General features: G+C 33.8%; 1 long non-coding RNA gene across 1 annotated transcript in view; it reads right to left on the bottom strand.

Annotated features, from left to right (window-relative positions):
* Window positions 1-7,882: 7,882 nt before the first annotated feature.
* The window catches only part of LOC124450557, a 79,074-nt gene continuing 70,312 nt past the window's right edge, over window positions 7,883-16,644 (bottom strand). The window contains exons 10-11 of the long non-coding RNA XR_006950078.1: window positions 10,316-10,406; window positions 7,883-8,093 (exon numbers count right to left, since the gene is read on the bottom strand). This is a non-coding gene — a long non-coding RNA (uncharacterized LOC124450557). The remainder of the gene's footprint in view (window positions 8,094-10,315; window positions 10,407-16,644) is intronic.

The raw sequence follows: 16,644 nt of genomic DNA, 5'->3' as shown, positions 1-16,644 counted from the left end.
CTCTCCCGCTGTGGAAAGTTATGTAACATGGCTTCCGGTTTAATATTATACACTGATTTAAGCAGAAAGCGCGCAAAACAAGGCATGGCAGATAATAAAAATGATATTTCGAGAAGGCTGACAGAAGCGATAGGAAGGGTAATCACGCAAACTTTGGGTACAAGAGTTATTTGAAACAAATTTAACAGATAAGCGTTGAGCACGAGACAAATGATCCACTGGTCATTCAAACCTGTGGCTTGCTACATAAAATCAAAGATATTTCGTTGATTCAGATTTTAAGTATTTTCTCAATCAGCAGGCATCAACGGCTGATGACATCCCCAGCCTAAACAGTTCTAATTCTAGTTCTATTACAGTCCAGCCTGTCCAGGTACGTTGACTTTTTACAGCTGACCCCTGGGTTACTAACTTACTATGTGCCTGGTCACTAGAGATGCTTTCCAGAGACACTCTTTTGTTAACATTTTTTTTATTTCTCAAAGTTTTAATTCACATGATTAAAAAGAGCAAAACATAATTGTGATATACACAATGTGTTCTCTGTAGCAAAGAATTCCAGCTCAAACATATTTGGAGACATCAAATTCAAGTTGTCACCTCAGTGTGGTAAGCTTTTTTATAATAAATTATCAATGTGAATCAGATATTCATTGATGAACATTGACAATGTTAATGAACATTGACAATGTTAATAACCACATTACATTTATCACATGTATGCTACCAGGAGTTTATATTATGTTGTCGTCAAATGAGAAATTTGCAGTGCCAAAATATGAGTTTCCAGAGTTGAATTGTTGTCAATGCCAATAGGCATAAGCAATGTCTTATTTACTTTGTATATTATGGTTTGGGATTAAAAGTCAAACATGATTAAGCAATCTATTAAAAGTTTAAATTACTTCTTAGACAAGGCAACTGCCTTCACTTTTTGGTGGAGTAACTGGTAGAAAGAAAAGAAAACAATCTTCTGCATGCCTTCCTAAAAGAGGAAAAGTTCACACTAAGGATGTTGTTTGTTTACCACCAACAGATCAAACCTTCAACATTCCTATTCCACAAGGGAATAAAAGAGCACATCTTGCAGAAATGGGCTTGATAGGGAAAGTTTCCATTAACTCTGCTTGGGGGGCTGAAGAAGTTGCAAAAGAAATTTCTAGTGTATTCTCTAGGGCATTTAACCTTCAGCCTGGAGAAGTTCTGTCATATGATTATTTGGGGTATGTCATTCATGAATATAAGGTGTTTGCATTGCTCATTGTTGTAATTTTGCTATTAAGTTAATTTATATGTAACGAAAACAAAACAATGAAAACATGTACTTATTAAAGATGTGTTTTAATATAACAAAGGGGACAAAACAGTTGACTTTCCCATAAATATCAAGATCTTTTGTGTGGAATGGGCCAGAAGTCATCTCAAATTCATCCCAAGGATGTCTATACATAATGGCTAAAATCAATCCTGTATCAACTGTTTTCATCTCAGATGATGATGACTGTGATGATCTCATTGAGGTATTAGGCATTATCTTGTAGTAGAAATCAAAAATTATATATGAGATAAATGGTCATAACTGTTCTCAAAACTTTTTAATGACTGTATTATTTATTTTACTGAAAGAGTGTAAAAGGAATTGGTAACCAACCTAAAGATGAAAAGAGTGATGCTGTTAGTGAAACTGTTTTAAATCATACACATCCCTTGTCAGCAACAAGTGTTGAATCAGCCGTAGCTGTAACCACATCTTCTCCATCTTTTACTTCAACAGTTTCACTTAGTCAATATTCCATATTCCTCCATATATCTAAAAATGGTAATTCTTGACACTAAAAGATGTCTTGCAATATCACATATAGGAACTTTCAGTTGAAGAAAGTTCAACAAATGTTCTTTGTTAACTCTCCTTCTAGGTCGGCCAGCCCTTCTGTTAATATCATTTTCACCTCTGAAAGAAAAGAAGCACAACTTGCATTTTATATGTCCTTTCTATACCAAGATAATTATCAATAAACTGACTATTGAGGATACTAACTCATATGCTGAGATATCCAACATTAAAATGCACAAATTTATGTGCATAAAGAAAAAAGTATATCTTAAAGAAAACATGAGTTAGAGGAATACAATGATACCTTTCATGTAAATCTTGTATATTATCAGTCATTACTATCTAAACAATCAAATGAAACATTGACAAGCATAGCATCAACCCTAACCTTGATGGCAAAACAAATTATAAATATATATCTTGAGCTGGAATACTTTGCTACAGAGAACACATTGTGTATATCACAATTATGTTTTGCTCTTTTTAATCATGTGAATTAAAACTTTGAGAAATAAAAAAAATGTTAACAAAAGAGTGTCTCTGGAAAGCATCTCTAGTGACCAGGCACATAGTAAGTTAGTAACCCAGGGGTCAGCTGTAAAAAGTCAACGTACCTGGACAGGCTGGACTGTAATAGAACTAGAATTAGAACTGTTTAGGCTGGGGATGTCATCAGCCGTTGATGCCTGCTGATTGAGAAAATACTTAAAATCTGAATCAACGAAATATCTTTGATTTTATGTAGCAAGCCACAGGTTTGAATGACCAGTGGATCATTTGTCTCGTGCTCAACGCTTATCTGTTAAATTTGTTTCAAATAACTCTTGTACCCAAAGTTTGCGTGATTACCCTTCCTATCGCTTCTGTCAGCCTTCTCGAAATATCATTTTTATTATCTGCCATGCCTTGTTTTGCGCGCTTTCTGCTTAAATCAGTGTATAATATTAAACCGGAAGCCATGTTACATAACTTTCCACAGCGGGAGAGGGTAAGTAGAACACGAACGTACGTCATCCATAGATATAGTAGGTCTAGATTACTAACGAGCCGCCATATTGCGTGACATCCATGATAAATCCAAGATGGCGTGGGAACCGGGCAAAAAACATGGAGTCACTATAGGGCAATTGATGTTTTTCGCAATTTACTTCTTCTCATTGTTTTCAAACTCTTCCGATGAAGTTTTATTGGAAACAAATCTTTATTTCAAGTGTTTTGAAACGATATTGGACAGTTATAATTAAAATACGGGTGAAAATATCGCTATCGAAATATTGTGTAAATTGGTCGTTTGGTTGTCTCAAGTCGTTTGTCCACTAAAAGAAACAGATTTTTTCAGCTTTAACTCCCATACTGATTTGTTGCGCATCGGAATATGTCATATTGACAATTTACAGAAAGATTGGGGAATCAATCTGAATATTTCTGACAAAAAAGCGACTCATTCGAGAAAGCACTCTGCACTCCCACTGTACTCGTACTGATATGAGATATGTGAGATTCAAACACGGTTTAGAAAGGCCATCCGACTTTGAATGAATGAAAAGAGGAGCAAGGAGATACATAACAATGCAGCACTATTATCTACTGACAAGATCTTAGTGAAGCTATTAAAGTTAGTAAACCTAACTGAAGGAAACTTGCCTCATATCAAGTAATTGTATCCAGGAGCATTGGCTATACTGATGAGATCTTACAGCTAAGAGGTTCAACGAAAGAGAAGGAACTTATGTTCAGAAGCTTGTTATATTAACAGTGGTTATTTCAAAATCTGACATAATTACATTCAAACACATAACCCAAGATACTGTTACAATACTATTTTTTGAGAGAGTTATAAAGCTCTGTATAAAGTATTTTTTACCAGAGCTAAGGTGTTCATTAAATTTATATATTATCTTATGAAATATTTGATATGGATGTCATCGGTGGCATATCCAGAATGAATGTTTTACACTTGCTATGTAAATTTCACTGCATCATTGCTCATTCATTAGAAATCTATTGTTTTTACAGTGAGTGAAAACAGCAAGATTGAGATAGAATGAGCAAATAAAAATGCTGGCTATGGCTGAGATTATTATAAGATATAGCTGTGAATAAAATATATGTGACTTTTATGCTTATCATACTTAGTTATAGTATATGTTTTTATTATGCTATAGCTACAACACCATCTATGATACCAGTTGTTTCCAATGGCAATACAATTTTATAACTACAAATGTCTAAATTGCATCACATTATTAACATGCAACTAATGACTTCTGATAAAAATTGTATCATACTGCTCAGTTGGTTCATTTTATGACACTTACGTACAAAGATAAGTAAACTACTGATATTTCTTTGTTCAATACATGACAGCCCCAGCAACTGCCAACTGCTCTATTGTAAGTGAAAGCAAGCTAGCTGAAGAGACACAAAATGTTGATAGGAGAGTTGCAGCATTATTAAACAGTTCCACTCTTTGGCATGATGATGTACTGACCTATATCAGTGAATGCATAGCCAAGAAAATTACAAGTTGCATCAAGTGTGCTGAATGTGCAACTGCCTTAACCATAGAGAATGATGACCAACCTCTCATACCTGACCACTCATACTGTCATGGAGGTTCATTAAAGTCAAGCTTAACATCTTTCAAGACCTATGGCAAGCTTACAAGTCCATCGTCCTCATTGGTAAAAGTAGTAAAAGCAGCAGATAAAGCCCTTCGATGAAGATTAATTTTCCCATCTTTTTGTATGTATCCAATATCATGTATTTCAATTTGGACGAACAATTATGGGAACTAAAGCAGACGAAATCCGTTTAGTTTGGTAGACAAACGCCTCGAGACAACCAAACGACCAATTTACACAACACTTCGCAAGCGATATTTTCGCCTGTATTCCAATAATAATTGTCTAATATGGCTTCAACACATTATTAATAACGCTTTGTTTCCAATAAAACTTGATTGGAGGAGTTTGAAAACACTGAAACGAAGTAAACTGCAAAAAACAACAATTGCCTAATACAAGCCCTAAGTTTTTTGCCCGGTTCCCGCGCCATCTTGGATTTATCATGAATGTCACGCTGCCGTCTTAATAAGTCTTATATGACGTCACACTCGTCAGCGATCTAGACCTACTATATCTATGACGTCATCTCAAGTGTGCCAAGTGTAACAAAATTATTTGGTTATTTGATATAACCAAATCGGCGCCGAAATAAAAATGGTTATTTATTAAATAACCAAATTTTGTCAATTGGTTATTTGATATAACCAAATCGGCGCCGAAATAAAAATGGTTATTTATTAAATAACCAATTAGCGTAGAATTGGTTATTTGATATAACCAAATCGGCGCCGAAATAAAAATGGTTATTTATTAAATAACCAAATTTTGTCAATTGATTATTTGATATAACCAAACTTATGCTGGTCCAAAAAATGGTTATTTGAAATAACCAACCTATTACGTTTGGTTATTTAATAAATAATGAAATTAAACATTAAAAATTCCGTAAATAATAAAGAAACACTTCGCGCCCCATAAAGAGTTGACATTGATTTCTGGATAGATAGATAGATAGATGATTTATTTCTATTGTCTGGGAACTTGGAATCATCCCATAATGGATTTAATATGGCATTATAGCATGCTCATTGCGTATCCGCGTACCTGGTATTCCACAATTTAGCCAAACCGAAGAACTTTGATACAATAGTAGAGTGGCTAACAATATCGTTTCAAAATTAATGTGTTATACAATTTTACTCACCACATATGACCTAAACGTCTAATTCTTCATTTCAACACGTTGCATGACGTAGTCACCACAATATGATTCAGAAAAATATTTTCAATAGAAGATGCCAAAAAGTATTCGTGTCCGATCATGAATGCATGACAAATTGCTTTTCTGAAATCCGAGACTGAAGATTAGCAGACAGAGTGGGTACATGAGTGGGTACAAAACACCGGTCGGCTTAACAGTTTTTCAATTCAAAATGTCTTTACGCAACTATGGAAACATTTTGCTTTTGCAAAAGAATGCACGAAAATTGCAGTGAAAATGACATCCCTCTTGCACCTTCTCTAACCAAGGTTATGATGGGTGTACATCCATAGCTTTGCGACCCTCAGTAAATCCTTCCCTGTGATCATTTATGATTACTTGACAGTGGTTTCAGAATTCACTATTTACTTTAAACATAGATGCAGACCGACCTGTTCTTGACTAACTGCAAACCCTCAGAAAGGGTGCTGTTTGTAGCAAGTAGCCATTTCGATGTATAATATAATGACTCATTAATTTCGAATAGACATTAAATCTATGAGCTCCATTTAAAAGATTTACCTAACCTTTTATCCTTAAGTGCTCACATCAACATTCAAAGCTCTTCATTTAACCCTACGCCGAATGCATTAGGGGCAAAGGAAAATGAGATAAAATTCCTCATTATCTTTCAAATGTATTTGGCTCATGTAAAATGCGACGTAAGAAACAGGCCCAAGTCTCGTCTACAGTTTTAGTTTTAAGCTTCTAACTTACGGCAATAGTTCACTCACCAATTTAGCAAATTACTTTAGAACGACTTAAAATTATAGCGTTCAAATCAAAATTCAAAAATATTGTTGTTAGCTTCCATAGTCGAAACACATGGCACATGCTGTAACCATGACGACAAACGTAAAATAATTTTTTTATTTTATACAAATATTTTGGTGAAATGCGTCGTCAGATCTTAATGTAACTCACGACAATGACATAAGGCTACTTAGAATGTGAGAAGAAAATAATAGGACAGCAAGTTCTTCGTATTAGAAAAAACTAATTTCTAGTACAAAGTCTAAAGCTACTGGCCCATTGGCAAAGACAAAGCGAAGAGAAAAAAAGATAAAGCCCCCAAGGCCGACGCTATATTGACATATTTATACCACACATTGATCGTCCACGCATGTCATTGATGATGTCACGTGTCATTTTACTTTAACATCTCCTCAGGCCCTCACTTACGAAGGTTTACAATGCTCTACGAAGTTGTGATACATGATATTTTTCTTTTCCAAAGAGAATTCTTAGTTCAAGAAATATATACTCGAGATGATTAGATGAGCAAATGATCAGAGGAGGAAAAATCATGAGAAAACTTTGAAAATTCGGATCTCTAGACGGCTGAAAATGGTCATTTTATAGATAACTTTTTTGAAGTCATTATATTACTTGCTCTACGGAAATAGCAAGATCTTATAAATTTTTTTTCAAAACATTTTTCCAAGAATTAAAAGCCCAAAGGACCAAGGTGTTGAATACATGAGAAAGTTATCAAGGCTAGGAGAAGCAGAATGTGATTAATATATACGATAAATCCCCGATCTACTGTGCTTAGAAACAAAAAGAGGGACAAAAAATTTCGTTGAATATAACCAATTTACACATTGCCCATTGGCCAATATGTTAAGCATACTTACGAATAAAGTTATTGCACAGTTACAATGCTTTATTATTCCCAATGGTTATTAAATTTGTTACTTTTTGAATACTTGACCTTCTCGGCTAACCTTGACAATTCCAATAACTTATTGACAACAAAAAACTTATTTGGTTACAACAGAAAGGGCGCCTCTCCTTATTTGACTAGAAATTATTGGATACAAAAAATATCAAGTTGCTTTTCCCCATAATATCTCTAACCTGTATGTACTTTCCTATTAATGACATTCGCATTATATTGGACGTGACGATATTTGAACCTTAATTTACTTACTTGAGTAAGTCTACATTTTACTATGGAATAATGATAAAAATTTTTTATTTATGTTCTAATTTACTCTGTCTATTCAATAACAGGGGGCGTAGTAAACTCGTTGATGAGGAAGGGGGTAGGGTTCAAATTTATGAATGCATGTCTTAATCTATAGAAAACAATGGATTTCAAAAAGAATTTGATTCTGCAGAGCATGCATGTATGAATACGTTCCCCCCCAAATATTGAGGTTGCTAAACAATTGCATATGGATGTAATATTTACGATCATTGTAACAGTTTCAATGGTTGTAAAAAGACAAATTGTATTTCGACATGCCATAACAAATTACAGTCATCAAAGTTCTGGAGGAACCGACATAAAATCAAGATGACAGTCCATATTCTGTCTGCTGTCCTCAAAGAGATTGTTGACCTCAAGGTCTATTAATTCAAGTCCATTTAGTTCATCTTGATTTGTTTCCTGGAGTGAATTGGTATCATCAACTTGATTTGATTCCTCTGTCAGAAATTATAGAAACTAGTAAAAAGTTTTTTATTTGTTTGAAAATGTTGTCGAGAACGGTATGTATTGAGAGACAGCCAATCTATTGACTCGTGAAAGTCATAGTAGAATACATCGTAAACAAGCTTAAAGAAAAATGACAGAATCAAGCACAACAAGATTTGTTAAATGGATCACTTTGAGGCAGACCATGTGAACTGTGAGTAGGGCTGTAAATAGAAATTTAATGAGAGAGGGGGGAGAGGCTTGTTCACATATTTAGTTGCGCCCAACTGATTTCTTTTGAAAACAATTTACAGAAAGTGCCAATGCAAATTTTGCAAGTTAAATTATGTTTGCAATGACTAGAACCTTTGAAATTACGAAGAAGCAAGACATCTTGAGATTGCAAAACATGCATCAAAACAAGACGGGAAGTGAACTGTTTAGATGCATATTTTGCAATCTCAAGATGTCTTGCTTCTTCGGAATTTGCTTTATACTATATTTCTTTAAATTGTCGGCTTGTCGTGGTTTTCGAAATTACAGTGTACTTACATATTGCAAAATGACTTCCCACAATGTTTCAAATACTCTTCAGTTTCCTGACAACTTCAGGTTGATACCAGTAGGCAGCATTTTATACCATTAACTCCGTCACAATGAAATGAAATCTGTCGTTGTGAAGTAAAGTATCAGTAAATATACCAAATAATTTTAGTTCTCATTATGCAATGTGACGTCACAAGTTAGATATATCGGACATAGCAAAAACCTCAATATCTCGAGAATTAAAAGTGATTTGCATAAACTGGTTTAGAATATCCATTGTCATTTTAAAATATTTCTTCAATAAAGTATTACTCAGATAGCAAAATTTTCGTTTCATAGCCACTTTAAGAAATTAAACAACTCGCTTTCAATAAAATCAGTCAGGCACAATTGAATATATGAATAACACACCCTCCCCCACCAATCAACGTTTACCAGGTGGCCGTGACTGTGAGATGTATGTGCGGGGGTATCAAAAAAATAGTCAGTGACGAAAAACTTTGCTAAATTGATCAGCGCGGAAAATTTGCAAAAATTTCAAATGGAAATAGGCAGTTGGACTTCCAATGGTTCATCTGATAGTTAAGTAAAACTGTTTCAAATATAAACCTTTTTAGAGGGAGGAATGTGTTACAGAGAAGTGCTTTTGAAGTAGCTCACGAACAAAAATGACAAAGCAATTTAAACGCATAGCATTAAAATATGTCACACTTTGTTCAAGAAAATGAAGTTTCAGGGAATTTGGCAAAAGCGTACACGAACAATTAGCTTCCAAATCACAGATTATTTTGTTTTCATTTTTCAATAGCTTTTTATAGCTCTCTTCAATTATGTATAAATTTCAGTTTCCAAAAAACCTGAATCATTATAAACAGAAAAATTGATGATGATTTATGTAAAATGTCATATAAACGAAAAAACACAAATTAATCTACGATTCAGAAGACAAACGTTCGCGTAAGAATCATCCAAATTTACTGAAACTTAATTAGTTGAAACAACATATGTCATATTTTAACCTTATGCGTTCTAATTGCAATCTATTGGTGTCATTTTTGGCGCAAGCTATTTTAAAATAGTTTGTCGGTTACAAATTTTTTACTCTAACAACGATTTTGATTTACGAAAATTTAACTGTAATAACGTAAATGGTTTGAACCCTGACGTATCGTTACATGTTTCTAGATGTAGATCGTCATGGTTAGTAGAGTCCTGAGAAAGTCAACTTGACTTTAAAGGTGACGACTGCTAAGGAAGTCAAAACGTCAGTCAACATCAATAACTGTAATAACGTAAATGGTTTCAACCCGGACGTATCGTTACATGTTTCTAGATGTAGATGGTCATGGTTAGTAGAGTCCTGAGAAAGTCAACTTGATTTTAAAGGTGGTGACGACTGCTAAGGAAGTCGAAACGTCAGTCAAAAACAACAAAAACAGCCTTTTTCATGACTCTACTAACCTGGATGATCTACATCTACAAACATGTGAAAATTTGACATTAGATAAATCATTGGAAGTCAAACTACTTATTTCCACCAAAGGTTTTTGCAAACCTTGTACGCTGTTCGATTTAGCAACGTTCTCTCAAATGTATTGTTTTTTCAATTTTCCCCAATCCTTTGGGGTAACCATTACCTCCGTAGGATTTCTAGCACTTCAACAGGACAGCATATTGATATTTACAGTCTCGATTCAGAGACAAAACGTTCGTTCGTAGGGCCGTACTGCCTCTGTAGGATTCCAATGGAATATGAATTTCAACAATCAGTTGCAACTAAAAAATACGTCAAACATGTCAAATACATCGTAAATATGAGTGGACAACAATTAATAAGAATTTATAAAATTTCAATGTTGCCAGTGAGGTGCCAGGTGTGAATCGAATTCTAAATATAAAGATAAGATCCCAACAGATCGTGTTTGAGAAAGCCATCAGCATTTGACTTTTTCAGTACTTATTTAAAAAAGCAAGCGACGTTTCGTCTTGACTCAAGACTTCTCAGACTAATTACATAGACTTAAGCCTAGGCCACACTATCGTCTATATTCACGAAAACGAAAACAAAACGAAAATTCGTGCACGAAATACATGCCAGACACGACGTGAAATTGCAAGCATGTTTACAAAGATCGGCTAAAACGTAAACGGTATTATTGTTGGATGTGTCTTTGTAGTAGTCGTTACAGTAACAAAACAAGGAAAAAAAGAAAAGGTGTCTTCCTCTGGCAAGAAGGTACTCTTTCTGAAGTTGAAAGCAAGCATTTAGCAAGACAATCAAAGGCCGATACTAGATTCACCCAATTAATAAACAACGTGATCGACTTGGATAATTTAACAATTTGAATACAGTTACGAGAACTGAACAAAGAAAACAGACTCATAAAATACTTGCGAATGACGACAAATTGTTTTTTTCTCGCGTCGGATTTATTAAAACTCATGCCACCCCGCCATCTTTGTGTAGTTAAGTTTTAGATTATTAGCCAATTGCATGCGTTTTCGTTAACGAAAAAGGTCAAAAGTTCAACTCTTCTAATATGCACGAAAACGAAATTTTCGTTGAGTTTTCGTTCAAGATTTTCGTTGCGGCAGTTTTCGTTCTAATTTTCGTCGTTATGGACGACAGTGTGGCCTAGGCTTTACTATGATGCTCAAAAATTCCTGTTTATTACTTTTACTTTGCTGTGTGCTTCCTTTCGCAGGAAGCAACTATTTTTAACATCCTTTTTTCTCTTCAGGTCTTAAAAACTCTTAAATTGGTCTTTGGAATAGTTAGAGGAGGAGAATGAACGTCTCTCTCAGCTCTCTTTATGTATTTCCTTACAATACTCAATATCAGCTTTATACTGTAAGTACACATCAACACAAACCTCACACTTTAACTATCTAAGTAATTACATCTCATTTGAAGATGTCTTGAGTCGAGACGAAACGACAAACGTTACTTGCTTTGTTTTAATAAATATCAAAGAAATCGAACGCTTATGGTTATCTTTAAAACGATCTCTTGGAGTCTAACTTTAGGTTGATAATTCAATAAAAATTCTTTAATATTTCAAACATGCTACCTTGTTCAGTACATAAAACACTGTTCAGTTCATGTTGATCAACGTTATCAACGTCGTCGGCGGCGCTCAGGATTCACTGTATAAAGAAAAAAACGTCAAACTAGATGAATTGGTCAATTTTGACTTCAAAATATCATTTAATTTCAATAAACATCGACTGCAAATCATCTAGAGTTGCAACTACGTAATAAGTACCGTGCTTATAGCCATGCATTAAAGTTAATAACGAGCATAATTTCTGTTCAACGAGAATGATCATGACGAAGTAAGAGATTGCGAACTATACAATATCACATGTTCAAATGCCTCATTATGTCGTAACAAAAGCCCATCATTCTTTGCGGACGCAGACGTGGTGCATAATAAAAGTGAAAGGCGTTAAAGAGAGTAGCCTTTTTTCAAATCTCAAATAAATATGTTGACTGATGAATCTAAGCGATAAAATAAAATGCAGTCCACTGCTGACGACACCTTAAGTATAAAATTGAATTTCAACAGATAAATTTTCACGAACTCTTTCGATTTTTGAAATAGAATTTGCCAACAACCATCATGCATAGCGCGCGTTAGTTTATTTCACATCAAAACAATTGTAAAATCACATATATCAACTATTGTTACTTAAAAAACGAATATCAAAAATTCATCAAACATTGCAGTGATTAGTACAACGAAACATGTAACAATAAATTCAAATTTGGGAAGTGTTATGTCCCAACATTTCTAGGAGCGAATGTTTATTAAATGATTTTTATCTTCTGTCGAAGACTCGAAGATATTTCGATCCAGTGGAAGCTGCTTTTAGTTAACCTCTTAATCACAAGCAGTAACTAAAGTTTCTGTTATTACTTTTACCTTGCTGTGTGCCCTTTGACAGGAAGCAACTATCGATAACTCCCTTTTTTCTCTTCAGGTCTTAAAAACTCTTAAATTAATCTTTGGAAAAGTTGGGGGGGGGGAGGGAGAATGAATTTTATCCTCAGCTCTATTCATGGTAAATTTCTCCCCATTACTCACCCCCCCCCCCTTATATCTTGTACAATCTTTCCTACATTTCCTTACAATACTCAATATCAACTTTACACTGTAAGTACACATCCACACAAACCTCACACCTTAACTATCTAAGTAATTACATCTCCTTTGAAGATGTCTTGAGTCGAGACAAAACGACAAACGTCACTTGCTTTGTTTTAATAAATATCAAAGAAATCGAACGCTTATGGTTATCTTTGAAACGATCTGTAGGACTCTAACCTTTAGGTTGATAATTCAATGAAAATTCTTTAATATTTCAAACATGTTACCTTCTTCAGTACATAAAACACTGTCTAATTCTAGTTGATCAACGTTATCAACGTCCTCGTCGGCGCTCATGATTCACAGTATAAAGAAAAAAACCCGTCAAACTAGATGAATTAGTCAATTTTGACTTTAAAATATCATTTAATTTCAATAAACATCGACTACAAATCATCTAGAGTTGCAACTACGTAATAAGTACCGTGCTCATAGCCATGCATTAAAGTCAATAAGGAAAATGATTTCTGTTCAACGAGAATGATCATGACGAAGTAAGAGATTGCGATCTATACAATATCACATGTGCAAATACGTCATTACGTCGTAACAAAACCCATCATTCTTTGCGGACGCAGACGCGGTGCATAATAAAAGTGAAAGCCGTTAAGAAGAGTAGCCTTTTGTCATTTCTCAAATAAATATGTTGACTTTTGACTCTAAGCGATAAAATAAAATGCAGTCTACTGCTGTCGACGCCTTAAGAATAAAATTTAATTTCAACAGACAAATTGAAAAACTCTTTCGATTTTTGAAATATAATTTGCCAACAACAATCACGCATTGCGCGTTTGTTCATTTCACATTAAAACAACTGTAGAATCACATATATCAACTATTGTTAATTAAAAAACGAATATCAAAAATTCATCAAACATTGCAGTGATTAGTACAACGAAACATGTAACAATAAATACAAATTTGGGAAGTGTTATGTCCCAACTATTCTAGGAGCAAATGTTTATTAAATGATTTTTATCTTCTGTCGAAGACTCGAAGATATTTCGATCTTGTGGAAGCTGCTTTTAGTTAACCTCTTAATCACAAGCAGTAATTAAAAGTGTTTTACATTGACTAGTCTTTGGGAACGCATGTAAATTTGCATTGCTTACAATCATTCCCCCATTTTTTTAAAATTTTAGCAACATATAGATAGCGAAAATTCACGGAAATAATCTTAACAATCTGTGACAAACTGGAATTCGAATTCAGGAGTTTGTTCCCATGTACTTTACTTATGTCACTGAAATTCCAACAACAAATACTTAATACATGATATTTACCTTTTGATGAAAATGGTTTGCACAATTTTATCGAAATTTTCGCAAGGCGTCTTCTTCAATGAATACGATGACTAGAAAATGAAACTATTGATCTCAGAAAGAATGTCATATGATCTCTGCGTGAATAGAAATACTATATGATTAAATATCATGTGTATAAACTCACGCTAGTTAACCTAATTTCTTTCGTTAATTGACGAAAATTAGTCAATTTGATAAAAGAATTTTTGGTTTCATAAGAATTATTCCACAATATCCTTCCAGCATTATTTTTATGAATTTCAGTACATTCAGTTGTCTTCAAATTTCCGACAAAATCAGCGATTTTACAAAAAATGGGGAACGCCCGGGGGACATAAATTTTAGTAGTGTGTACCTCACTTTTTTGTTAAATATTATTAATACAATCATGAGCATTTATTGTGTAAATATTAATGATGACACAGCTTCGTCGTGTCTGTATGACATGTATTTGTGTCTGAATGCAACAGAATGAATTAATTACGATATATTTCAAAATAATATGAAAATAATATGAAATAGATAAAAGGTAGTATTATGTGTTCATATATTTGATTCCTATTTTACTTCATAAGAAGTCACAAAATAAATTATAAAGTCAACTTCTACTGGAAAAAATGACAGTTTTACTATTGTCTGTTCCTTTTGTCAACAAAAGATTCACCCAGCAAGACACGAAATAACTATAGACTTCCATCGTTTTATAGGCTTTAATTGGGGCAAATGAAGGCTTGAGCCACAATCTCACGACGGACACGATCCCCCGGGAAAAATTAAAAAATGAAGAAAAGAGAGGTCGCAAACGCTATTTCCTTGGGTTTTCATGATCAGACTACATGGTTTTGTGATTGCTTGATTCCACGTTTTTGTCAAATCATTTTGCATTTTGCATCACCAGTGATAAAGGACCTTTACTATATTTCATAGGTAGTTCTCTGCATGAAAACAGAATCACAACACGAAATTCTTCTTGGTAGTATCGTATCGGATTCCAGGATTACGAAATTGCTTGGTCATATAACTAAAAGCATTTTCAAATCTTAAAAAAGTGTGGCATAAATAATATTAAATATAAAATTCTATTTTAAATATGTTGATTAGATCTACTTCATTCAGTAGCTATATACTTGTAGGCTAACAACATGTACGCATTGCGTACTATTTTTCTTTAAATGTAAGTCATGTACTTAATAATCGCAGTGTTTTGAGAGATACCCAAAGGCCATGAAATGAAGAAAAGAAACGAGAATATTCATGACAGCTACAATAAATAGTGTTCTGAAAAACAGCTTTGCTTGGCCCGAAATGTGGACACTGTTTTTTTCCAAAACAAAACGAAATGTGAGGAAAAACTGGTGGATTCGGTAAAAACCCTCCACATAAAAGAAAAGATCAAAAATTTAGAAAAATTTCTTTAAATTTTTGTAGTTTTAAGATGTCTCATATTTTTGTTGTATTTAATGATCCCGATGATCTACTTTAACACGTAGCGTAATCAGATCGTACAGCGTACAATTTTCAGAGCGACAAAAAATTGCGCGACCTGACCATTCACCTTTTAATAACAATGAAAAATGAAATGACCAAAGTGACGTCATGACTTGCATAAAAATCAGTTTTGATGTACACTAGACTTTGTTTGATTCAAAATAATTACTTTGCTTCATTAAGACCTTCATTAATAGCTGGCTTTCACTCGAGTTTTTTTGTCAGAAATTTTAACAATTTTAACAATTGTGAAAATTTAGTTTTACGGAGTTTTTTAACTGTTGAATTTGAAAATGCGTTTCACTGTTAAGCATTATGCATAATAAAAGTCGCCAGTGTGAATCTTTCAATAAGGACACTTGTCTCTTGGTGCTTCTGTCTGACTTGATCGTTCATTCATTGCACAGTTAGTAGGCCTAGATATAGCTTCTCTATAAAAAACACGTTATAAATGTCAGCATAATGAATGAACAAAAGCAGAATTTAAATATATGGAAAAAGAACAAAATTTTCATACCTGATTTCGAAGCGTTGTCCTGAACAGTCTGATCCAGGCGACTTAGTCGGGCCCTTCCTTTTTTCACCGCGCAATTTTTGCGTGTATATCGTTGAAATTAATTGCAACATTTTTATCTTAGGAATTTAATGAACACTACTTGCAGCATTTTAATTTTCCTTATAAACGTTAAATAAAATTAGGAAAAAGTAGCGAGTGAAAGCCAGCTATTTTCTCATAGCAAGTGACATCTTTTATTGATATTCTTTTTAATTTGGGAGTTTTTCTTAATTATGGTTCAAATTATAAAAATAGACCTTCAGGATCCTTTTTAACGATCTCATGCAGTTACTTATGAAAATTAATTTTAACACTTATCTACTCGACTTACAAACCACAAGACATGGATTGTGTTTTTCTACTCGCTTGTTTTCCATTTTCGTAGAATACAGACGTTTTTATATTCCACTCACTCCAATGTTAATGTTCATACGTACATATGCCGTTATACGATGTCCATTCAAAACGTTTGTACCATTCCATACACAAAGTTACCAGCATCATTAACCAATAAA

The sequence above is a fragment of the Xenia sp. Carnegie-2017 genome, unplaced genomic scaffold, assembly GCF_021976095.1.
Source record: "Xenia sp. Carnegie-2017 unplaced genomic scaffold, XeniaSp_v1 HiC_scaffold_24, whole genome shotgun sequence".
Lineage (NCBI taxonomy): Eukaryota > Metazoa > Cnidaria > Anthozoa > Malacalcyonacea > Xeniidae > Xenia > Xenia sp. Carnegie-2017.
This window is presented reverse-complemented; position numbering and strand designations above follow the sequence as displayed.